The 25,413-nt window shown below is 39.1% G+C and overlaps 1 protein-coding gene and 1 pseudogene across 1 annotated transcript in view; both read left to right on the forward strand.

Moving 5' to 3' along the window:
- LOC111197112 (interaptin-like) overlaps positions 1 to 25,413 on the forward strand; it is a 526,024-nt gene that overhangs the window by 120,457 nt on the left and 380,154 nt on the right. The window lies entirely within an intron of this gene.
- LOC125799319 (trichohyalin-like) lies at positions 7,775 to 24,936 on the forward strand (annotated as a pseudogene).

The following is a 25,413-nucleotide window of genomic DNA, read 5'->3' on the forward strand; positions in this document are numbered from 1 at the left end:
TAAGATTGAGTTGCCAGCTCAGTACAGAGTGCATAACTCGTTCCATGTATCTCTGCTCAAGCCTCTTGTCCCAGGTCCGCTTGCTGAGGGTGTTCCTGATGACGTGCCGCCCGCGGCAGTGGAGGGGGAGGATTCGTCTACCTATGCGGTTCGAGAGGTGTTGGATTCACGCAGGCGTGGCGGTGTGCTCCAGTACCTCATAGACTGGGAGGGTTACGGCCCTGAGGAGCGTTGCTGGGTTGCCGCCGGTGACGTGCTGGATCCTGCTCTACTGGCCGAATTTCATGCCCGTCACCCTGGTAAGCCTGCTCCTAGACCCCGTGGGCATCCCAAGCGCTCACTCTCTTCTTCGGCTCCGGTACGTAGGGGTTCCCAGTCTCGCAACCCCCGCCTGCCCGTCACCTCTGAGGCTACACCTGGTCCTCCCGCCGGTACTCCCTGCCCGTCGGGTGGACGTTGTCGTGGTCGTCCCCGTTCCGGCTCCGTTCCGACTCCCTTGGGGGGAGGTACTGTCACATCTGGTGCTGTTAGCTCCTCTGTCCCTTCCACACCAAGCTCTAACGGAGGTTCTCAGGTTAACAACTACACTACCCAGAATGCACCACCCGCTGACATCACGCACTCACCTGATCACGTGACACCTCACCTGCTTCCTCCAGGAAGTCCCGAATACTGATTACTGGCACTATAAAGGTGCACGCCAAACAGACTACCACGCCGCGTATTGTAGGTTATCCTCGTACAAAGCGTTACTTATCTCTTGTCTCAGTTTACTTTGTGTATGACCTTGCTTTTTTCTCGACGCCGATTTTTGCCTCTGCCTTTGATATTGGATTGTTTGTGTATGACCTGGACTGTGCTTTCACCACCGCCTCTTGGATTATCTCTGATACTGGATTGCTTGTGTATGAACTCTGGACTGTCTCTCGTCTATGGTATGGTTTTGTCTTCATTGCTCTGTCTACTGGTGATCACCCCTGTTTCTGTATCGACCCTGATTACATCTGTTTATTCTTATAATAAACGTATATTGTTTTTATCAGTATCTGCGCTTGTCTGCTATTCTGTTCTGACCATGACAGTCTGAGTGTTTAACCTGCAAACAGAGGTTCAAAGACTTTGAATCACCAGCCTTTTAAAAACACTTAACTAAAATCAGTTTCCATAAGAAACCATAATGACTAATTATGACCTGGGAATTGATACTTATCTAAGATAATAATGACTTCATATAAATTATCCCACTACCACTATGTCTACTACTTTTACTAATATTAAAATTAAAATGTTTTTTAATAAATTTAATTAAATTGTAATAAAATTATCCTACAGTTGCAAAACAATTTTATATTACACTCTAAAAAGTAATTCTGTGTTTTAGTCAGAAGAACTAATATTATTAAGTTGAGTGAACTTAGCGGCCAGAACAACTCAATAAAATGAGTTCAGAGAACTTCAACCTGAAAACTTAAAAATGTTTGTTGAGCCAATGAAAAAAATGTGATTTCAACCAACTTTTATTCACTACACGTGTCAATGCTCTTTCTACAGTGTTGGTTTATACAGCTTTCCCATAAGGCTCCTGGCACCATATATTTGCATATTGGGTGTGGCCTCTACCTTACTTACCATCCTTGTGTTGTCTGTTGCCCAAAGCTACCTTGTCCTCTGCGTGCAGTAATATAATACATGTGTTGATTGGCAGGTCTCAGTGTTGTAGAGCTGTAAGAGCACATTAACTTTGTTCTTAACTAAGTCAAATCTAAATGACAACTTGCCTGAATTAAGTTGAATAAACTTAAAATGTTATGTATTCACAAAAAAGCAAAATGATGAGTTAAGTTGAGCCAATTAATATGTTTTTACAGTGTAGGAATATAATAATTGTTCAGGTTAAAAATAACATAAGTAACAACTACTATTAGTATAAATTGTAGTATACTGTACAATACTATAATAAATTCAATAACTACTAATATGTGAGATTATGAAGATGTTTTTTTTTTTTAAAAGAACAACAAAATCTCAGCAATAAATACTATTACTATTTTCAGTCTCTCCTCCATTTTGTGAAATGAACTAATCTGGTTGCTTTGTTGCTTTAGTTGCTTGTATTATACACACAATTATGAGGGGTTATCTCTCTCTTACTGTCACTGTAGATTTGCATATTGCACTGCTGTGGTTTAAAGTCAGCCTTTCTGGGGTTGCCTGGATGACCTGATAGCAAGTATTACATCTGGGTTTGGGAATAATGTTGGATCTGGTGAACTTTTCAAAGCTGGTTCTAAAGTGTTGCATAAAAGTACAATAATTATCATGATAATAAATAATAATGATCCTATCTGAAATCTAATAAATGCAACTACACTCCATTCTCAGCTAATACATATATATTCTGAAACTATATTGGAAATAAATATCTTAACTTTTTAATAATAATTTGTTTTTTCTTTTTTTTTCATCATGAATCTTTATAGAATCTTCCACAGATACAGGAGATCTAAGGATTGTTCTCATGGGGAAGACTGGAGTGGGGAAGAGTGCTACAGGAAACACCATCCTGCAGAAAGAGGTTTTTAAAGAGTTAAGTTCCTCTAAGTCAGTTACCAGCGTCTGTCAGAAAGAATCAGCTGAAGTCAGACGGAGACGGGTCACTGTGATCGACACTCCAGGACTGTTTGATGCGAGTATTTCTAATGAAGAAATCATAAAGGAAATCGCTAAATGTATCACCATGGCTGCACCAGGTCCACACGTCTTTCTGCTGGTGCTGACAGTGGGACGCTTCACACAAGAAGAGAAAGAAGTAGTGAAGATGATCCAAGATCGGTTTGGTGAAGAATCCAGAAGATACACCATGGTGCTCTTCACCAAAGGAGATGATCTGAGGAAAATAAGCATTGAAGATTATATTAAAGATTCTGAACACAGCTTTCAAAACATCATTAAGCAGTGTGGAAACAGATACCACGTGTTCAACAACAGAAATCCTGAAGACCAAACCCAGGTCACTGATCTACTGGAGAAGATCGACTCCATGGTGGCAGTGAATGGAGGGAGCTGCTACACTAATGAGATGTTCCAGAAAACAGAGAAAGCTCTACAAGAAGAACAGGAGAGAATCCTGCAGGAGAAAAAGGAGGAGATAGAGAGAGAGAAAGAAGAACTAAGAGCAAAACATGAAGCTGAACTGGAAAAACTGAAGAAGATGATGGAGGAGGAAAGGCAAAATCTAGAAAAGGAGAGAACAGAAAAGGAGGAAGAGTTTCAAAAGAGAGAAGCTCAAATAAAGGAGGAGAAAAATGACGAACGAAAGAAAGAGCTGGATAAAAAACTCAAAGAACAGAGAGAGGCTTTTAGTAAGGAAATGGAAAAGAAAGACAAGACTCATAAAAAACAGATGGAGAAAGATCTGCAAAACCAAACAGAAAAGCACGAGAGAGAGAAAGAAAACGTAAGGAAGCAGGCGGAGGAGATGGCGAGGCAGCAAGCAGAAAAGGAATTCTGCGCTAAACTAGAAGAAAAAGCAAAAGCCACTAGACTAGGTGGAACATTGGGAGGAGCCGTGGGAGGAGCAATAGGGCTTTTAGGGGGGCCAGTAGGAGCAGCAGCAGGAGGAGCATTAGGAGCATATCTTGGTAATATTTGGAAAAGTTAGAGGATAATATTAAAACAGTCTCTGTATGTTTGGTTGAATGTGTGACTTAAATACATATGGAATATAAATGATTACTGGACAAGAAAAATATATTATTTCTATATATTTATAGAAGCATTACTACAACATAATTAACATAATACAAAAATTAATCATCCCTCATTGATTGGCTGTAGAATATAATCTGTAACCTGTACTTTGTGAAGCTGCATGTGGGGTAAAGCCTCCATATTTATCTCTTAAATGTCAGATTAAATTTTCACTCCTGCTGATCACATCAATATTAATCACTGTGACTTTAAACATCAGCTTGCATATTTCTACTACATTTTGGATAATTGTTAAGAGAATTTGATTGCTCAGCATCTCCTTAAGTAATCAGAAAAGAATTGGGTTGAGCAGCATCATTCTAGGGAACACAGTTCCACGGATGCACAGATCCGTGCCCCTCTATAGCCCAAACCTGGTTTATGTTTGTGGGTTTAATTCTAATTCTGATTCTAATTAAAGTAAAATACTCTTTAGGGTATCTGAATGGATGATTTAGTCTGTCTTGTCTACAAACATTTGGAGATATAGTAAATGTATTTTTTTGTCATAAAATGAGGATAAATAGAGTAGAGCACAGTGATTAATAGATAATTAGCAGAATGAAATAGCTTCTAGCTGAGGGAGCAACTGCTGTTGTTGAGCAGATTTGATTGTTTCAGGTTTTCCACAGTTGTGGGTGAAGTTTACTGATCAGGTTTTACAGAAGGTCAGAGGATTTTAAGACTAACAGTAAAGCTGAATTCTGCAGTTCTGCAGGTGAAAAAAAACCAGCACAAATTATGAATAATACAAATCTGTCTTCTATATTTTATTAAATGTATTATTGGAAATGATTTTATTATGAGCTGTGAAATATAAACCCTGAGGAAATCTGCATGTTTTGCATCTTCATATTGATAAAGCATGTAGAACAAAGCAGGTAAAACAGTTAAATTACTGTCTGAATATCAAGCTGTATTATTCTTATATTGACTGCTCATATTCTATTGTCTGATTGTTTATTTAGCTAACAGTGACTGTACCCAAATGCGGCTTCTAATAAACTCATTTACTCTTATTTTTGTTAATATTTTTATTAATGCGTGTTTGTTCTCCAAAACATAATTATGCAGGGGTCTTAATTGCCATGTGTTTCACTCTATAACACTGTTATAACCAGTATCATAAATACAATCAGTATTATCTCCTAGTGAAGCACACAGTAGTACACCATTCATTAACACTCCTTCATTATCTAGCATTAAAATAACTTCATCTCTTCAGTGGTTCATGCACTCAAAGACCTTAGCAGAACTGCTTTACACAAAACACTAAAATAAGAATAACTCTGGATACTGGATACTGTTAGATTAAGCTAATTAATTTAATCTGGTTAGTAATCAGTTGAGAGCAAGGCTGGTTACACAGCAGTGATTTTTTAAACCAAGACCAGATTAAATAATCTGAAATTCAAGTGTAGATATTTTCCAAAGTTTAGTTTAGTCTAAAAACAAGAATTGCAGAAAACGAAATAACATCTCTACAGAAATGTGTGTAAAATCGCACCCCCTGCTGGTCAAAACTAGCAATTCTTTATAATGGTTAGTATAATGGTAAAGTGTGTAAATAATGTGAAGTGTATTAAAGTGTATAACTGTTTATGACTGTTAAATTTACAGTTAGAAATGTCTGAATGGTTATTAGTGCTGATGCTCTTAAGGAAATAATAGACAATTATAAATTATATATAATTACAATTCAGCTTAATTCAGTACAACTTATTTATATTGTAATTCAGTAATATTATTAATCTATTTATGTATACATAATCATTCCTGGACTGTCTATATAAGATATATTTGTTGTTAAAGTTGTAGTGAGGTTGGTTTGTAAGACCAAAATAATAATACAGTTTATCTATTTTATATTGCATTACAAAACGCCAAATCCATCACTGCTCTGTGATTGGCTAAAACACCCTTAGCGCAACCCATCATTGCTCTGTGATTGGCTATAGCACCTTTAGCTCAACCCATCACTGCTCTGTGATTGGCTACAACACCTTTAGCGCAACCCATCACTGCTCTGTGATTGGCTATAGCACCTTTAGCTTAACCCATCACTGCTCTCTGATTCGCTAAAACACCCTCAGCTCAAGCCATTACTGCTCTGTGATTTGTTATAGCACCTTTAGCTCAACCCTTCACTGCTCTGTGATTGGCTATAACACGTTTAGCTCAACCCTTCACTGATCTGTGATTGGCTATAACACGTTTAGCCAATTCTGACTTTCACTTTCACGTCTTGATTCCTGATTTTCAGCTCAAGAGTCAACAGCAGGTAAGAAATAAACAAATAAAATCTTTCGTTAAAATGAGCTTAATATGATTTACATCGAGCAGCACTTCTAATAATATCAAGTTAAATTGTGAAATTGAATTTAATCAAACTCTGAACTGTAGTTTGATCTACAGTTGTTGGAGCTGCAGATCTTGTTTACAATCGAGCGCTCCTCAGATCTGCTGCATCACTTTCATAATTACACCCATGACTCTATAAAATAGAAATAAAATCTCCAAATAACTCTACCATTCTCCTGAAACTCAGATCAACACAGCATTTGTCAGTATATTTAATAAACCTTTTAGCTCCAATATTTTCTATATTTAAAACGATACAAATGAAACTTATAAGAAACTTAAAATACTAACTACAACATATCAGCCTATAACTAATGTATATGATAAACTTATAACTTAACAATATGTAAACAGAGTTGATCTAAACAAACATAAAATGTATCACCTGCATATATTTCCCTTATGAACAGTACACCTGCTTCAGAGAAAGAGACAGCAGTGTGTATATGTACATGTAGAGAACTGGATAATAACAGAGATAATTTTTATGGTTCTGTTTTATGGTTGCAGTTAGAGTATCAAAGTCTAAGATGGACTGAAAACTACTGAAAAGTGGCAAAGATCGATTTACACCCACAAAACTGATCAATTAATATGCGATAAGTAGCTGCGTTTTATTGATAAGTGACAAATCAAACTGAGAATTTCTTAACTTATAATCAACTAAATTATCATTTACATAAGTGGTGGATTTAAGTTAAATGGAACTCATGAAGACCCCCACATTTCTGTCTTGTGTTCAAAACCCTGCTGTTCAAACAAAGTTTTCCTCTTCTTTTAATTAATGTGACACCCTGTAACTAACTGAACCCCCCCCCCCCCCCACCCCCTGTTGTGTGTAGGAGCTACACACAACAATTTACTCAAAAGTGTTAAACAGAACAAAATACAAATAATCTACAGTCTGGCATTAACCATCATTAATATATGTACTGAAGAATATCATTATTATTATTATTATTATTATTATTATTATTATTATTATAGGAAACTCTCTATATATCAAATCTATATGATAATATAAGCTAAATGTCACGTCTGGCCCAGAAGGCGCTCCTGTCTCTCCCACACCCAGCTCTACCCGCACTCCCCAGCCTCCAGACTACGATACCCAGAATGCACCACACACTGACATCACTCCCGCTCACAATCACATGACACTGCACGGCATATTGAATATTGACTTCACCTGTTTCACTCCCTATAAATACACCTGCACTTCACACACTCATCAGTGCATTTTGATCCACTTTCTCATGGACTGCGCCAGCATCCCACGTTGGCTTTATATACAAGTATTTACTAGTATTTATATTGACACCACAAATATAAATATAATTGCATTGTACATTTCTTACATTTGTTCTTTTATTAACATTTAAATATCCACTATTAAAGTGTAAGCTGAATGATTTGTTTTGTTTTGATTTGAATTATTTCTGTTTTTTTTTGTTTTTTGTTTTTCAGTTTGTTTCATATGATTTAAATATAAATGTAAACACATATGGGTTATATCTGTAAGCTTGTGTTTTTTGTATATCCTTTCTTAAGATTTGGGAACTTCTGTTTTTGTTTGGAATTATTTAAATGGTAATGATTAGTTTATTAAATTGTTAGAATTTAATTGAAACTATTGAATTATTGCACTGAATTTAATTTAACTTTCAATAATGATTTTGAATATTTCTTGAATGTTTAATAAATGAACAGCACAGCTTTGCACCAGTTAACAACTTGTCTGTTTCTCTTCCTGCTGGTTTGAAGTTTGTTCTGTGTCCAGGTTCTCCTAGACTGGTAAAAATTGGGGGCTTCGTCCGGGAAACTGCTGTCCTTGAGGTTAGTGTGTCTGCACAAAAGTGACCACAGTGTGAGGATGATCTACAGAGCAGAAGACAGGCTTTAAGAGGAGATGGCATCATCAGAACCATGGCAGGTACTCTTATGAAAGATCCGCAAGACGTTTCCACTTCATCCACTGTCATCATCTTTTGACAGTAATGATGAACCTTAGCTGTACTTTATTTATTTATTTCTTGGATTACATTAAAGTTATTGAGCCTAAAAGATACATGTAAGGTCTGTCTACTTACTTCTCAGGCTGCAAAGAGTGAACTGTTGGCCACAAAAACAACTACCCAGCTCAATCAGATCAACCCAGTCTTTACAAGTTTGCCTTTGAACATCAGATTTAACCCCCTCTACTGAAACAACTAATGCAGTTACTGAAGACTGTTAATGTAAACAGTTACAAGAGATTCAGGGGAAAAAAGGAGATCAAATACTTAGTTGAATGTGATACTAAAACATTTACAGACTCTGTTACAGACCTACTGCGAGAGTGAGTTACCAAGTTAAAAGAGTGTGGAATCAAATTGAGGCCTAAGAAGTGAAACTTGAAGTGACTTTCAGGAGTTTTATCGTTATTTTGTAAGATTTCCTTTGTTTGATTGTCTTGTGCAAAATCTCAGCAAAATTTAACGTAATCCATCCACGTCTAAGCCAACTAAAGGCCACACTTCTGAACAGCTGCCCTCTATAAGCACAGTGCTGTTGTGAAAGGTTTGTTGATAAGTTAACAAATTCACCAATTTTTGCTTAAGCAGATTTTAACCTTCCATTTGTCTTTCATACTGATGGTTATGGATCTAAGACTAAAATAAAAAAAATACCATCTGCATTCTGGTGAGCAGGTGTGTTCAGCTCTGCAGTGGACAATCTGTGACAAATTCTGGGATAATTTTTACTAACTGCACGCAGTTTAATGTGTATACAGTCACTTAAGTCCGTTTTATGGCCAATCTCAATGTACTAGATAGAGGATTTGGCTGATTTTCATTTTGACATTGAATATTGTCCTTATTCGCATACATTCTTTCTCGATTTTTTTACCCATTTAATAATAAAATTGATTAATATACAGAAACATTCCCTCCAGAAGTCCTCGCTACAATATGGAAAGGAAATAAAGCACTTAAAGTGGAAGAGGTGCCATGAGTGGCTGCTTTGAAACTGGCCTCTTCAAAATCCCATGACCTGAGGGAGGCACAGCAGAAGGATTTGGCAATTGATGTATAATGTATGAGTACTGACAGCTTTGCTGCAAATGTTAAAGGGGACATGGGTCAGCTTGTCAATGCTCAGACCGTGAGACCAGTTCTGCTCATTGTATAAAACTGTTCTGCATGGCTGCTATCCCAGAAGAAAGCTTCTTCTAAAGCTGACGCACAAGAAAGACTAAGAGTTCAAAAGCGTGAGTTACTGGAAGCATGTCCTGTGGTCTGATGAGACCGAGATTAACTTGTGTGTAAACTTGAGTGGTGTATTCACTCTTGTGACATACTGTATGTTCGTGTTCACAGCAGTTCAGTGTACAAGATAAAATGGATACTGGGCTTGAGTGAATAATACTGAAGGAAATGCTGAGTTGTGCTGTCCTACAGTGCAGTGTATTTTTCTACTGTATGATTTATCTCAGATGGAAAATGTGTTCTAAGTTTCTATTTTTTTAAATAGATCGCCACTGAAGAAATTGTATGATGTTCTCCTGATAGAAAAGATCTTTATTATAATTAAGATAAAAACTTTTTTTAATTTTTAATTATGACAAATCTTTTATCTAATCTTTTTTATTTGGGTTCTCTAAACATTTTCTGCACAGTTTTTATGTTTTGTTCTCTATTAATTGTGTTGAGAAGATAATGGATTGAATGTGATGTAGTCTAATAGACCACTGTTCTGTTTCTGTTCCAGAGGGAAACAAGACGACTGTAGGACAGGATGGCTGATCTGAGCTTCAGTAAGTTCTGTTAAATTATTTTCTTGTATGCTGATTAGTTTAGAGGACCAAACACCACTTACTGTACACCTGGACATACAGGTTAAAACAGAACAAAAACCAAATAACAGGGATGAAGACCAATATCTATACTCTAACAATAAACATCATTTTAAATATTTTAGACTGCAGTGATTCCAGACTTAATTTGAATAAGCTCTGAGCCTGACCCAACCCGTTCCATAAACTGTCATTATGAGCCTGAGTAAGTAGAGTTATAACTGACTGTTAAAACTGACCTTTTTAACTACAATTTTGGTACAAGGCACAGCTGCTGTTTATCCTTTACTGTTTTTATTAGGAATAAAGACTTTATCTCAGTCTATCCAGGCTGATCCAGGTATATCCCCTTTGTGTAATAAATAAATAATAAAGTCAGTGGAGGCCATCCTCTCTCAGTCATGTACTCTGTCCTAAGATTTGTACATTTTGGGTTTCTGAAATCTTAAAGGTTTACTAGTAGCCAGACCCAGTGTAAAGTTTAGTTGGATTGCATTTGGTGGAAGGGTGGCTGTCGTGATGGTGTGTCCATTAAAACACAGGAGGATGAACAGAACTTCAACTGATGCAGTTTATTCTCAGAGTCACAGCATATTTCACGATGAGGCAGAGCAGGTGTATGAATGGACAGTTAATGCATGGCTGAGGAAAGGATGGATGGAGGAAGGAAGATGATGTAGGGAGACATAGGGTGAATGGAGAGATTATACAGGATGGTTGTATCTACAGGATGGATACACAGGATGGATGGTTTTATACAAACACACATCCATTGGAAGCTCAGTCCACAATCCAAAAGAGGTTCAAATCCTCAGACCATGCCAAACAAAAAAAAAATAAAATGGCCATTTTAACCTCTAAGCCCCGCCTTATCCTGCTGCAAAGAATTATGGTCTATGTAGTTTACCTGCTCCCAGGGAATTTCCAACAGCCGCCCCTCAATATGTGTGCATATTGATGAATTTAGGAAGAAAGAATATTAGATTCAGAAACAACCTGAAGTGGAATAAGACGAGCTACAGGTCTAATATAACTTTTACCATTTAAACATACTTCAGCTGTACGAACTTGTCCATCAGAACTTGGAATAAGGCGAGAAATTTTGCCTACTGGCCACATACCTCTAGGCTGTTGAGGGTCCATTACAAGTACTGCTGTTTGTGAGTTTGGGCCATCAGTCAACTGTTTCCATTTATGTCTTAGTTGCAAAGTGGGGAGGTACTCTCTAATGAATCGAGTCCAAAATTGGTCTGCCAGGATTTGGCTGTGCCGCCACCGTCTCCGTTTCAATGCATCAGTCTGTGCATACACTGCTTGTGGTAGTGATGCATCCCGCCGCCCCATGAGCAGAATATTAGGAGTTATTGGATCCAAGTCAGAGATATCTGAAGATACATAACCCAGAGGTTTTGAGTTTAACATACCTTCTATTTCCACCAGTACTGTTCTCAAAACTTCCTCAGTTACAGACTGATTACAAAGAATGGTTTGAAGTGCTGTTTTGATGGATCTGATCTCCCTTTCCCATGTCCCACCGAAATGAGGAGCGTTAGGAGGATTGAAATGAAAGTTTATCTGGTGTTTGGCCAGTACTGTTTTCAAGTTATAATTGAGGTTCTTGAAAGCTTCTTTCAGTTCTTTACTTCCACCTTTGAAATTTGTTCCTTGATCAGACCACAGCTCATAAGGACATCCTCTCCTGGAAATGAATCTTCGAAGTGCCATTAGAAAACTGTCTGTGTCAAGGTTATTGAGCAGGTCAATATGAATGCACCGTGTAGTTTGACACTTAAATAGTATGCCCCATTTTTTCTCTGTTTTGCGGCCATGACTAACCATGAAAGGTCCAAAACAATCCATTCCTGTAGCCCAAAAGGGGGGTTGCCATACCTGTAAGCGAGATGATGGTAGATCTGCCATTTGTGGATTGATTGGTTTTGCTCTCCATCGTCTGCATTGCATACAAGACCACTGGTGTTTGCGCACAGCTTGCCGTCCACGCAGAATCCAGTAGTACCTTCGAATTTCTGAGAACACTCTCTCTGGACCAGAGTGAAACAGGATCTCATCATAATGCTTGATAAGGAGTGATGTTAAAGGGTGCCTGGGATCTAGAACTATTGGATGGATGGTGTCTGGTTCAACAATGTCTAACCGTCTTAATCTACCTCCCACTCGAATCAGTTTTGTATGGGGATCATACTCAGGTGCTAAAGCTGAAAGTCTGCTGGAGTTTGGAACAGGGTGGTTTGCTTTGAGGGCATTCATCTCTTCAGGGAAACTTTCGTTCTGGGCTTGGGACAACAGCATTGCTTCCACCTGTTTCTGGGTAAGGTCTGGGACTGTTGGAGTTAAAGACTGATGTGTTTCATTCACCAAGTCAGTCCAGCTGGAGTACTTTGTGATGTCAGGCAATGGACTGGGCACATCAGCTCCTGCATGACCACAAAATTGTTTTCTCATTTCTACTTTGATTGTATTTTCAGGGCAAGGAGGCATGCATGGCCAAAGATTTTGTGGTTTTTGGAGGAAGGATGGACCATAGTTCCATTTAGAGGATGATGCCAAGGAAGTTAGGTTAAGACCTCTAGTTATATAGTCTGCAGGATTATTCTTTGAGTCCACATAATGCCAGTCATCTGGGGAGGTGTGTTCTAGGATCTCTGTCAAACGATTAGCTACGAAAGGTTTGTAGCGACAGGATTCTGATTTCACCCATGTTAAAACTACAGTGGAGTCAGACCAAAAGAAGGTTTGGTCTATCTTCAGAGTTAGTTCGGTTCGAAAGAGTTTAGCCAATTGCACCCCTGTTACAGCAGCTAACAGTTCTAGTCGTGGGATGGATATGATTTTCTTGGGTGCAACTCTGGATCTTGCCATGAGAAAGGATATGTGGATGTCACCTTGAGCATTCTCTGTTTTGATGTAAGCTACAGAACCATATGCTTGTTCTGAAGCATCACAGAAGACATGCAGTTCACTTGCTTGATCACTTGTTCCATACCATCTAGGAAAACGAATGTTATGCAGACTTGGTAGTTCTTCTTCCCATTCCTGCCAGGATTGTTGCAAGGAATCTGGTAGGAGAGGGTCATCCCATTCTCTCTTTTTTGACCACAATTTTTGGAGAATGATTTTGGCTCGAGTGATGAAAGGACTTAGGTAACCTAATGGGTCGTATTGGGTGGCCAGTACTTTGTACACATTCCTCATTGTTAAAGTGTGGTATTTCACTGGACGGTACTTATAACCGAGAGTGTCAGAAGTGCAGTCCCAGGTTAATCCAAGCGTTCCTTCAAGTGGATTGTTAGCATCTTGATTCAAAAGTTGAATTGTGCTGGTTGCCAGAGCTTCCAGTGGGAGTTCATCAATCACTGCTGGATCATTGCTAGCCCACTGACAGATGTCAAAGCCACCTTCAGCCAAGATTGTTCTGATCCTTGTGATGAGTTCTTTAGCTTGTTTTGAATCTTTCAAGGACTGCAAACAATTGTCTACATAGAAAGACTGCAAGACTGTGTCTACAATGTCTTTATCTGCTTGAGGGTGGTTTCTGACATGAGTTTGGAGCGCATAAACAGCACAACAAGGACTGCAGGTTGTCCCAAAGGGTAGTACTTGCCATTCGTAGGTTGAAGGAGCTTCAGTCATCTGCTCACGCCAGAGAAATCTAGTGAATGGTCTGTCTTCAGGAAGGAGTCTGATCTGGTGGAACATTGCCTTGATATCGCCACTGATTGCAACAGGATGTTCACGAAATCTGAGGAGTACACCAATTAATTTAGGACCAAGGATAGGTCCTGGAAGGAGTTGCTCATTTAGAATGTAATCTTTGTGAGAGAAGGAAAAGTTGAAAACAATGCGATATTTTTGGTTATGTTCTACTAAATGATGAGGAATGTACCAGGATGCATTGGACTTAGCTTCTTGTTCTGGGGACACTAAAGAAATATAACCCAAGTCTTTTAATCTTGTGATCTCTTTGGCATAGACCGCAGTCAAACATGGATCATTTTGCAGTCTTCGTTCTGTGCTACGAAGCAATGGGAATACAGCTTCCTTTCCAGATTTAATGGTAGGCATTTCATCTTTCCACAAAAGGGGAGTTGAGTGACGTTGAACACCATCCATTTTGACTGTCTGAGATTTCTCTTCCAGCATGGCCAGGGCTCGTGTGTCCTGTTTAGATCGTGTGACCTCTCGTTCATTTTGATAGGGCAGGACATCAACTTGCCACAATTTCTCAACATTGTGCATGAGTTCAGCAGAGGAAGATGTGGAAACATGCATACATTGGACTTTGCTTTTTACCTTGTGTAGGTAAGTTGGTCCTTGCAGGGTCCATCCCAATCGTGTGTGAATGGCCACAGGGGTTCCAGGGGGTCCAGCCCTCACCTCTTCTATGGCAGTTATCAGGTAAGTGTTGTCTGCTCCGATGAGTAGCATTGGCATGGCATTGTCAAAATCTGGCAGGGGAAGATCTTCCAGATGTTGGTAGTACCTTTTGAAATAGCTCATTGGATAGCTATGCTCAGTCAAAGCAAGATTTGAGGATGTGAACGCTCCCTTGATTACATATTGCTCAGATGGATTATCTGCTGCTGCAATATTGAATGTTACAGATGAGCCTTGTATTTGTTCAATACCTTGCCGAATGGTGTGAAGCTCCAAAACTTCAGGTGTTCCTTCAAGTTGTAATGTGTCTGCAGCTTGTGACAAGATCATTGTTCGTTCTGAACCATCATCAAGAAGAGCATATGCATGGCAAGACTGACCTTTGTAACTCAGAATGACCTTTACCATCTTCAGAAGCACTTTGGGGGAATAACTTGATGGGTTCAGGTAGAGTACCTTGGAGGATGAATGCTGAGGGACTAAATCATCTGTTTTCCTGTTTGCTTCATGAAGAACACCAAGGTGTGGACCCTGACATTTTGGGCAGGGTTTCTTAAGGTTACATTCCTTAGCTTGATGGTGTTTCGCACATCGCCAACATAATCTGTTGCTTCTGATCCATTCCTTCAAATTACTTGGGCTTAGTAATCTAACTTGGGAACAGTATGTCAAGCTATGCTCCTGACTTTTACAGTATGGGCAGGATTGAGTTCTCGCATGCACAGATAATAGAGTTGGATTCTTGGCTTGGGCTTTAGCTTGTTGGAAATATGAGGAAGTAGGAACTGTAAATTGGTTCTCACGTTTGAATGACTTGATGGGGGCAGATCTAGCTGGTCTTGTGTATTCACTACTGACCAAAACACCAGATGCTAGAGCTTGGCATTGGGCTTCTCCTTGAAGCCAAGCACTGAAGTGCATTAAGTTGTACTGGACATGGGGATGGTGTAACTGGGCGTACCGTGCATAGTTTGCAATTTGGTCAGTAGGTAATTTGCTTAATAATTGTTGGACATGGGATGAACAAGACAACTCTGCTGTCCCAGCTCCTGGACCTAGTGATTGAAGCATTCCCACTAGGGATTGTACTCTAAGGGCAAAGGCATGAAAACCCTTTGAATCTCCTGGACGTATTCGAGGGAGTTGCAAAATAGAGGATATCTCTCTCAGGGCAAGATGGTGTGGCTGACCATATTGCTGTTCAAGAGCTGCTACTGACTTGGTGTAAGGTTGTGGGTCATGGGCATATGATAATGCTATGTAGCGAGCAGAGGGTAGCAAAAGGTGGTCCAATAAAACATGATACTTAAACATCTCAGACTCATAGGGGGGTACCAAGTTGTCTAATGCCATTTTCAACATAATGAATTCATATGGGTCATCACTGCGAAAATCAGGAAAGGAAGGAGTAACTATACGGGATGAATAATGGCTAGTAACAGGAGTTTGGGAAGGGGAGTTGGTATAGTGAGCCTGAGGCGCATAAAAGCTATGTACAGGAGCAGTTGGAAGCTGTAGGCCAGGTAGAGGAGGGACATAAAGGTTGGATACAGGAGCAGGCTGTACTGAAGGAATGGGTTGGGGAGCAGGTTGGACTAAAAGACCAGGCTGTAAAGCCAAAGGAGGCAATGGGTTAGACTGGGAATCAGCAGGAGTTGGAAGATCAAATTGGGGGGCAGGATAAGACTGAGCAGGCTGGAAGTTAGATTGGAGATTACAAGGAAGCAAAAAACCAGACTGGAAAGCTGTGTGGGGCTGAGGCTGAGACTGTAAAGAGCTAGATGGGGAGGCAGGATAATGCTGAGGAGGCTGGGAGCTAGGCTGGGAGCTAGACTGAGGGATATGAGGAGGAAAAACAGCAGACTGAGAGGAAACCTGAGGCTGTACAGAACTAGATGGAAAGGCAGGCTGAGGTTGAGGGGGCTGGGAGCTAGACTGAGGGATATGAGGAGGCAAAACACCAGACTGAGAGGAAACCTGAGGCTGTACAGAACTAGATGGAAAGGCAGGCTGAGGTTGAGGAGGCTGGGAGCTAGACTGGGAGCTAGACTGAGGGATATGAGGAGGCAAAACACCAGACTGAGAGGAGACCTGAGGCTGTAAAGAACTAGATGGAAAGGCAGGATAAGGTTGAAGGGGCTGAGGCCTAGGCTGCGGATTATGAGTAGGCACAACACTAGACTGGGGTGCAATCAAAGGCTGAGGCTGTAAAGAACTAGATTGGGAGGCAGGATGGGGAAAAGCTAATCTAGATGGGGCTGAACATGAACTTCTAACTCTGTTCTCTTCAGGTATAGAACATTGAAATTCTACACAACTATGAGGTCTTTGTGCAGGTTGGGAGTAATCAACATCAAAGTCATCATCAGAGCTAATGCAATCTTCAGAAACATTTACTGACTCAGAGTCTCTGTTACAAATATGCAGGGATCCCATACGATCAACAAGTAGTTTTATTGTCTCTTTCAGGCTGCATACCTCGTCCTGTAGTTCCTTGAGGTCAGATTGTTGTTGTGCTGAGGCAGGATTCGTGATCCCTCTACCTCCAGGTTTAAGATGGGTAGCTGAAGGCCTTGGATTAGTGGTGCAGGGTTCCTGTGGCTTTCCAAAGCCCACTGACTCGACGTTATATTGCTGAAGATGGGTTGGAGGCCTTCTCTGCCGTGTGGATCGTCGGTTCTCTTGATCTGTATCCATCATAACTGCCAATCCCGGGTTTCGGCACCATGTAAAGTTTAGTTGGATTGCATTTGGTGGAAGGGTGGCTGTCGTGATGGTGTGTCCATTAAAACACAGGAGGATGAACAGAACTTCAACTGATGCAGTTTATTCTCAGAGTCACAGCATATTTCACGATGAGGCAGAGCAGGTGTATGAATGGACAGTTAATGCATGGCTGAGGAAAGGATGGATGGAGGAAGGAAGATGATGTAGGGAGACATAGGGTGAATGGAGAGATTATACAGGATGGTTGTATCTACAGGATGGATACACAGGATGGATGGTTTTATACAAACACACATCCATTGGAAGCTCAGTCCACAATCCAAAAGAGGTTCAAATCCTCAGACCATGCCAAACAAAAAAAAATAAAATGGCCGACAGTGCCATTTTAACCTCTAAGCCCCGCCTTATCCTGCTGCAAAGAATTATGGTCTATGTAGTTTACCTGCTCCCAGGGAATTTCCAACACCCAGTTCTTATCATATAATCATTAGGGGTGTCAAGATTCTCTAAATCCTCGATTTTTATTTCCGATTTTAGGGTTACGATTCGATTTGATTTTCAATTTTCTTTTTTTTTTTACAGCAGAGAGGATTTAGATTAGTCTATGGTCATTCATTGGTTTGATTAATCTAATTTACAATATCTTATTTCAAAAGGTGTGCTTGATATAAGTGATGCAAAGTGATCTGTAATAAACTCGTAAATCGTGATACCTCTAATAATCATATAATATCATATATAATATCTGAAATTGAGCTTTTAAAGCTTCCCTCAACTCAGCAGCAGCTGATTTCCTTTAGTTTAATTACTGCTAAAAAAAACTTGCTTCAGGAATTTCTGTAAACATGCAGAAGTACCTTTGATTAAGCAGTGGATTACACAAATGACAAACACAGTACATTTTGAGAAATTTAGATTTGTACTGAAGAATTTACTTAAATGATCTGGATCTGAAGGATCTGAAACCTCTTATGATTATTCCTCAAAGGAGACCCAGGTTAAGCCAGGTTGAGCGTTTATGGGAAGATTGTGGGTTGGGTATGTTTATTTTTTCTATGTTTTACTTGGGGTATTATTACTGTTTGCTACAACTGCACTCTTACATTTGCTAATATCTGCTTCAACATTCAACATTAATAATCTAAATAGCAACAATTAATTTAGTTCACAAGTTTATCAATGAATCGTCTCCACCTTTCACCAGCCACCACTGGGTCACATTGCTCATAAGAGGCATTCAGTGAAATCAACCATTACCACAGACCCAACATTTACATCTCTTACAACATTCACAAATTCTCATGCTGCTATAGAGCCTTACGCTCTGGATTCTACAAACCTGCCAAATCTGCTGTACTCAGAGCCATGTTCCATCTCCCTTTTTCACACCTTCCACTGACATCCACATTCTGAATGCTGGCACCTTAAACTGTCATTAAATTACGGAAAATAGACCTGCTCAACAAAACCACACCCAGAAAGCACATCCCCTCATGACCCTCTTGCTATCTCTGAAACAGTATCAAGCATCACGAGCCACTGGTTCCATTTTCACATTTGCCACGTCCTCTTACTTAATGTTTTTCATCCAACCTCTGAGGCCTCTTATTGTCCACTAGTCTATGGGCCCTATTGTACACCCTGCGAAAGGCGTGTTGTGATGCTCGTTGCTATCTTACACCCCACCAACAGTCTATTTTCACCATGTGTCGTTAAAATAGCGTTAGATTTTAGGAATATATTAATGCTGATAGGCGTGGTGGTCTGGAAGTAAGGTGTGTTCAGGTAAATATCTGGCGTGTTTCTATCTTGGCTGTTGGAAACACTGGTGCGCTACTGACTGATTAAAACCCTGACAAACAGTCAGCCGCGCAATTACCCAAGCAGGATCACAATGAGCACTGTGCACCCTAAGCAAAATATCACATACTTCTTTACCACAGCACAAAACACCTCACCCAGAGCCTTCAGGTGTCAGCTATAAAATAAAATATACTTAAAAATATTTCACAGTAACTATAAGTTATTATTAGTTATGTTTTTCTGACATTTATAAGGATTCATATTTATATTCAGTACATGGAATTAATAATCGTAGCTTAATATAGTAGCTATAGGCATTCTGCTGTTGTGAAATATACAGCTCTATAAAGCTATATGTTAGCATTCGTTTCTTATCACCAGGTCACATTTATTAAAATATAAACTATAATAATTCATTAATTAAAGTCTCGTCCAGCACACTAAAATGCCGCTGGCTGCTAAAAAACGGTCGAGTGCACAGTGGAGAGCACGGCGGAGCTCGCGCATTGCCTCTGTCGAAAAATAAAAATAAAAATAGGCTACAGATATAAAACTCAGTTTAGTTAAATCAACTTAAGATGAGTAAGAACCTGCAAAGTTAATCAAATATAAAGGATAGGTTGAGGTTTTGAATGTGAAACTTATATCAGTTAGTCAGTGTTGCAATCCCAACTTTTACATAAACAATAAACAGAATAAAGAATAAAGTAACATTGCTGTTCCCTTAAATGTGCTGCTGATGTGCAGGTCAGTTTCCTCTGCTGAGACACATAAAAGCACTACACTGTTAAGATACAAATGCGCCAAAGTCACAGCGCATCTGGCTCTTAAAGGGAATGATTACTGGCACACCCATGATTAATTGAGAGAATTAGTACATGCCTTTTGCACGCTTCGAGCTGCACAAGGCGTATGTTTTTCACGCCTATATGATACCAAGGACACAGGACACGCCCCTAAATCAAGCTGTGCAAAGCGCAAATGACCAGTGCACAATATATCACTTAAATAGGGCTCTATGTCTTATATCTTTAACTTCATCTTGTATTAATACACTCCAAGTCATATTAAAAGTGTTATGACCTATGCTATCTGATACTTTGTAATTCATGTTTATGTATATTTTGATCACTTTGTGGAGATCAGATTTTATATGATCTGTGTAAAAAAGCTAATTATTTTTAATCTTCTGGGAAAATCAAGTATTACAAATTCACAGGCAATTAATTGTCACTGTGTGCTTTTATAATATTGTTAAAGAAATATTTTCTGCATTCAGGGAGAAGACGAGATGCTCTCAGGATTGTACTCCTGGGGAAGACTGGAGCTGGGAAGAGTGCTACAGGAAACACCATCCTAGATAAAGATGCATTTAGAGATGATGCATCAGTGACCACTGAGTGTCAGTAAGAAACAGCTGAGGTCAATGGAAGACAGATTACTGTGATCGACACTCCAGGACTGTTTGATACTGGAGTTGGAAATGTGGAGATCCAGAAGGAAATTACTAAATGCATCTTCATGGCAGCTCCAGGTCCACATGTGTTTCTGCTGGTACTGAAAGTCGGACAGAGATTCTCAGAGGAGGAAAAAAAATCTGTAGAAATAATCCAGAACATGTTTGGAGAAGAGTCAGTGACCTACACCATGCTGCTGTTCACTGGAGGAGATCTTCCTAACGACACAATCTTTCAGTACTTTGGAGATCCTGGATCTGATATTAGAAATCTGATTGAACAGTGTGGGAACAGATTCCACATCTTCAACAACAAGCAGATCAGAAACCGAATGCAGGTCGCTGCTCTGCTGGAGAAGATCGACTCCATGCTGGCAGTGAATGGAGGGAGCTGCTACACTAATGAGATGTTCCAGCAGGTGGAGAAAGAAAAGCAGGAGCGAGAGAAAGAAGAACTGAGAGTCAGATATGAAGCAGAGATACAAAACAGAAAAAATGATGAAAAAAAATTTGCAGAGCAAGAGAAATTAATATTCTCCCAGCTGGAGAGACAGAGAGCAGAGTTTGAGAAACAGATGAAGGAACATGAAGAACTGAAACATCTACAAAAGGAGCTGAAGATCCAAATCCAAGAGGAAGTTAAAACTAAAGAAAAGCTGGTGGAGGAACTGGAGAGTGTGAGGAAGAGCTCTGAGGAGAAATCTAAAGAGAAGGGTCTTCAGCTGATGAAGACGATGGAGGAACTGGAGAAAGTGAGGAAGAGTGCTGAGGAGAAATCTAAAGAGAAGGAGCTTCAGCTGATAAAGATGACGGAGGAAATGGAGAGAATAAGAAGCGCTAAGGATAAATCTAAAGAGAAGGAGCTTCAGCTGATGGAGAAGATGAAGGAGTTGGAGAGTATGAGGAAGAGCGCTGAGGATAACTATAAAGAAAATGAGCTTCAGTTGATGAAGACGATGGAGGAACTGGAGAGAATGAGGAAGAGTGCCGAAGAGAAATCTAAGGAGAAGGATCTTGAGCTGATGAAGATGATGGAGGAACTAGAGAGAGTGAGGAAGAGTGCTGAGGAGAAATCTAAAGAAAATGAGCTTCAGTTGATGGAGAAAATGAAGGAGTTGGAGAGAATGAGGAAGAGCTCTGAGGAGAAATCTAAAGAGAATGATCTTCAATTGATGAAGACGATGGAGGAACTGAAGAGTGTGAGGAAGAGCGCTGAGGAGAAATCTAAGGAGAAAGAGCTTCAGATCACGGAGAAAATGAAGGAGTTGGAGAGTATGAGAAAGATTGCTGAGGAGAAATCTAAAGAGAAAGATCTTCAGCTGATGAAGATGATGGAGGAACTGGAGAGTGTGAGGAAAAACGCTGAGGAAAAATCTAAAGTAAAGGAGCTTCAGATGATGAAGATGACAGAGGAACAAGAGAGAATGAGGAAGGGTGCTGAGGATAAATCTAAAGAGATGGAGCTTCAGCTGAGGATGGAGGTGAAGGAGATGGAGAAAAAAATAGAAGAGTTGAGAGCAGGTAATAATGACTTTTATTTTCCAATTTTATGCCAGTAATATATCCCAGATCCAGGACTCTTTTCAGCTGCAGATGTATGTATTAGCATAGTACTGAATGTTCTCGTGTTCCAACCCATACATTCCCCGCCTTTACAACTGCAGATATATAAACAACAGAGATTCAGACACATTGGCAGGTCTGTATAGAACCTTCAAGAGGGGTTGCCAGTTGAATACAGAACCCTCACTGGGGGGTTCTGACAATAGTTCTGACAATAGTCTGAAGATACTCATGTGAGAGAAAATATTTTATTTAATACTTAAAACATATATATATATATATATAGTTATATATAGTTAAAATTGTTCTCGTGATCCCAATATCATGTCTCTTCTCATCTCATGACCTGTGTTTTGTCACACCCTAACAGTCAGATATGCTATGTTAATATTTTTCGGCTGTTGGCTAGATATCTTTATCAGGCTTGGTAACAACACTTCCTGAAGTTAGAAGTCTGAGAGTAGATAGATTTGTAAAAAAGAAAAAAATGTAGCCAGAAAAAAAGATAAATACTGTTTTAGGAAACAATCACAAAGAGAGCAGCAGTACAGCCATGTTTTTATATGTATTACTGAATTCTGTTTTTGGTAATATTATGTGATCTATAAGTGAGTTTTTCCATTGAATGATGGTGATATTTTCCCTTGATTTTCAATGTGTGAGGATGTTTTGTTTTGGTGATGATTAGCGCCCTGTTTTTCTCAAGTTTGAATTTGAAGTGTTTCCAAGTAGACAGAGCAGAGTTAGGTGGAACCGCTATAATAAACTGGTATAGAGTTGTAAGAGATATATAGTATTATAATAGTTTATAATGTTTAGATTGAATAAAGGAGCAGTTATAATAAACTGGTGTAGTGTTGTAAGAGATATACAGTATTATAATAGTTTATAATGTTTAGAGTTAATAAAGGAGCAGTTATAATAAACTGGTCTAGTGTTGTAAGATATATACAGTATTATAATAGTTTATAATGTTTAGAGTTAATAAAGGAGCAGTTATAATAAACTGGTGTAGTGTTGTAAGAGATATACAGTATTATAATAGTTTATAATGTTTAGATGAATAAAGGAGCAGTTATAATAAACTGGTGTAGTGTTGTAAGAGATATACAGTATTATAATAGTTTATAATGTTTAGAGTGAATAAAGGAGCAGTTATAATAAACTGGTGTAGTGTTGTAAGAGATATACAGTATTATAATAGTTTATAATGTTTAGAGTTAATAAAGGAGCAGTTATAATAAACTGGTCTAGTGTTGTAAGATATATACAGTATTATAATAGTTTATAATGTTTAGATGAATAAAGAAGCAGCTATAATAAACTGGTGTAGAGTTGTAAGAGATATACAGTATTATTATAGTTTATAATGTTTAGATGAATAAAGGAGCAGCTATAATAAACTGGTGTAGTGTTGTAAGAGTTATACAGTATTATTATAGTTTATAATGTTTAGATGAATAAAGGAGCAGCTATAATAAACTGGTCTAGTGTTGTAAGAGATATACAGTATTATAATAGTTTATAATGTTTAAAGTAGTGCTGGCAACATTAACAAGTTTATTTTTAGTTTATTTTTTTGTTACGCATTATGTCAGTTTGTGTGTGGGTTTGCCTGTGTCTTAAAGAGCCAATCCTTGATACTCTTTGACAATCGTAGCTTCCTCTCAGTTTGGGGTACTTCCGTCATTTCTGCCACTTTGCTGAGTAGTTGTATGTCAGCCTTCATTACCTGATTCGTCATCCACTACCTAATCACTCTTGCCGTCAGGTGGAATGAAAGATAATGGCATTTACGCATGCAACTGTGGATCTATGATGCTGGGTGGTTGCTCCTCACTCTGGCAGACTTCCTCTAAAAGATAGTCTCAAGAGGTCGGGTGACATGTGCACTCTCCATTTTTAGAAAGGGGCGTTGATATTCAAAGTCTCTTGATACATGCTACTACAGGTGTAACTTATTATGGTGACATGATACATCGCAAGTAAAAAAAAATTAACACCAGAGGTCAGAATTACGCTAGTGCTTGGCAGATAAAAACAGTGGAAGATATGAGCAGAAGATATGTCTATAATTTCTGACTGATGCCAATCAGACAACCGCTTCTGATGTCCGTCCCTTTTTATTAAGCCTGTCAAAAGCCAGAGATAGCTTTCCAGCTTCCTGAAGGGGTTTGATATGGATCTGTTCTTTCTCTTGGCTCGTGGGAGCTGAGGGCAAGCCTATAGAGCTGGGTTGTGCGCTACAGTTGTGGCCACTTGCTATGCTCCCCTTCCCTGGTGTTTGTTGCCTCTCCATGGCATTTAGTGGATTGATGCACTTGCCATGACAAAACTCTGGCTTATGCATGGGCAGCTGATCCTCCAGGCTGTGATGCCTCTGTTAGGGTTGCCACTCGTCAACCCCCCAGCCAACTCCTGGATCTGGATGTGATTTTGGCAGAAGATGTCAGTGAATGGGACAGACTGTTGACTGTTGTGGTCTGAGGAATTGTTTGGAATGTTGAGTTTTGTGTTAAATGATTGATCATTTATTTAATATACAGTAGTATAAGCCAATACAAATATTATATATTTCTCATATATCTCATAAATCTCATAAATGTATTTCTCTAACTTAACCCATAAGAGCCCAGACCCATTTCTGAATATTAATACCAAGTTCAAAATAAATTCAGATGGTGTATTGAGTTAGTTTTATCTCCAGCACTAAACCAGCACTCCTACATTCTATAAATAAGGTGAGATGAGCAAACACACATTCATGTCTTGTGATGCTCTTAGGATGTTCAGTATATGTCACTATAGGGACTTCATGATTGAAAAAGCGCTGTAAAGATCACACATCTTTTAAAGGGTCTGTGACAAATACATCACCATGGGCTCTTTTTGGTTAAAACTTTCTTTTACTTTATTTTTCAGGAAGAAAACTCAGTGGTTGGAGCAGAAGCATATCCAGACAAATATGAAGCACAACAAAAAAAAGAACAATTATTAATTAAACTTAATCTTACAGAAAAGTTTAAACAAAAACTGAAAACTGCAGATGTTCTTACAATAAGTAAACCATGCACAGAGAATGATATGGTTCAAACTTTCCTACAAAGGCTGCTGCTGATGAACTACAGAGCAAGATGTGGAGAATCTGGTCAAATTAACAAAACTCAGATACCGTCAGTTACTGAGAATGATGATGAAGATGATTTTTATACTGAACTTTCCAAAAGCAATTCTGAAGAAGCAGTTCAGTCCAGTCTTGTTCACCCCATGGATGTTCAGATGGCCGTGTTCCACTGCTCAGATAGTTTCCTAAAGCAGCTGATAGTGATGAAGCTTTCACAGTGTCAGTACGCTCTGCCTCTACTGGTGCCAGATCCCTTCACAGGAGAGATTGAGTTTCCACTGTGGACGTTTCGACAGATCAGAAAGAGCTGGAATGTCGAAAAGTTGGCAGAACTCTCAGATATCAAAGTTGATGAAGAAAATGGAGAATGCAAACAAGGCAAAATATCAGCCCAAAGAA

The sequence above is a fragment of the Astyanax mexicanus genome, chromosome 3 (assembly GCF_023375975.1).
Source record: "Astyanax mexicanus isolate ESR-SI-001 chromosome 3, AstMex3_surface, whole genome shotgun sequence".
Taxonomy (NCBI): Eukaryota; Metazoa; Chordata; class Actinopteri; order Characiformes; family Acestrorhamphidae; genus Astyanax; species Astyanax mexicanus.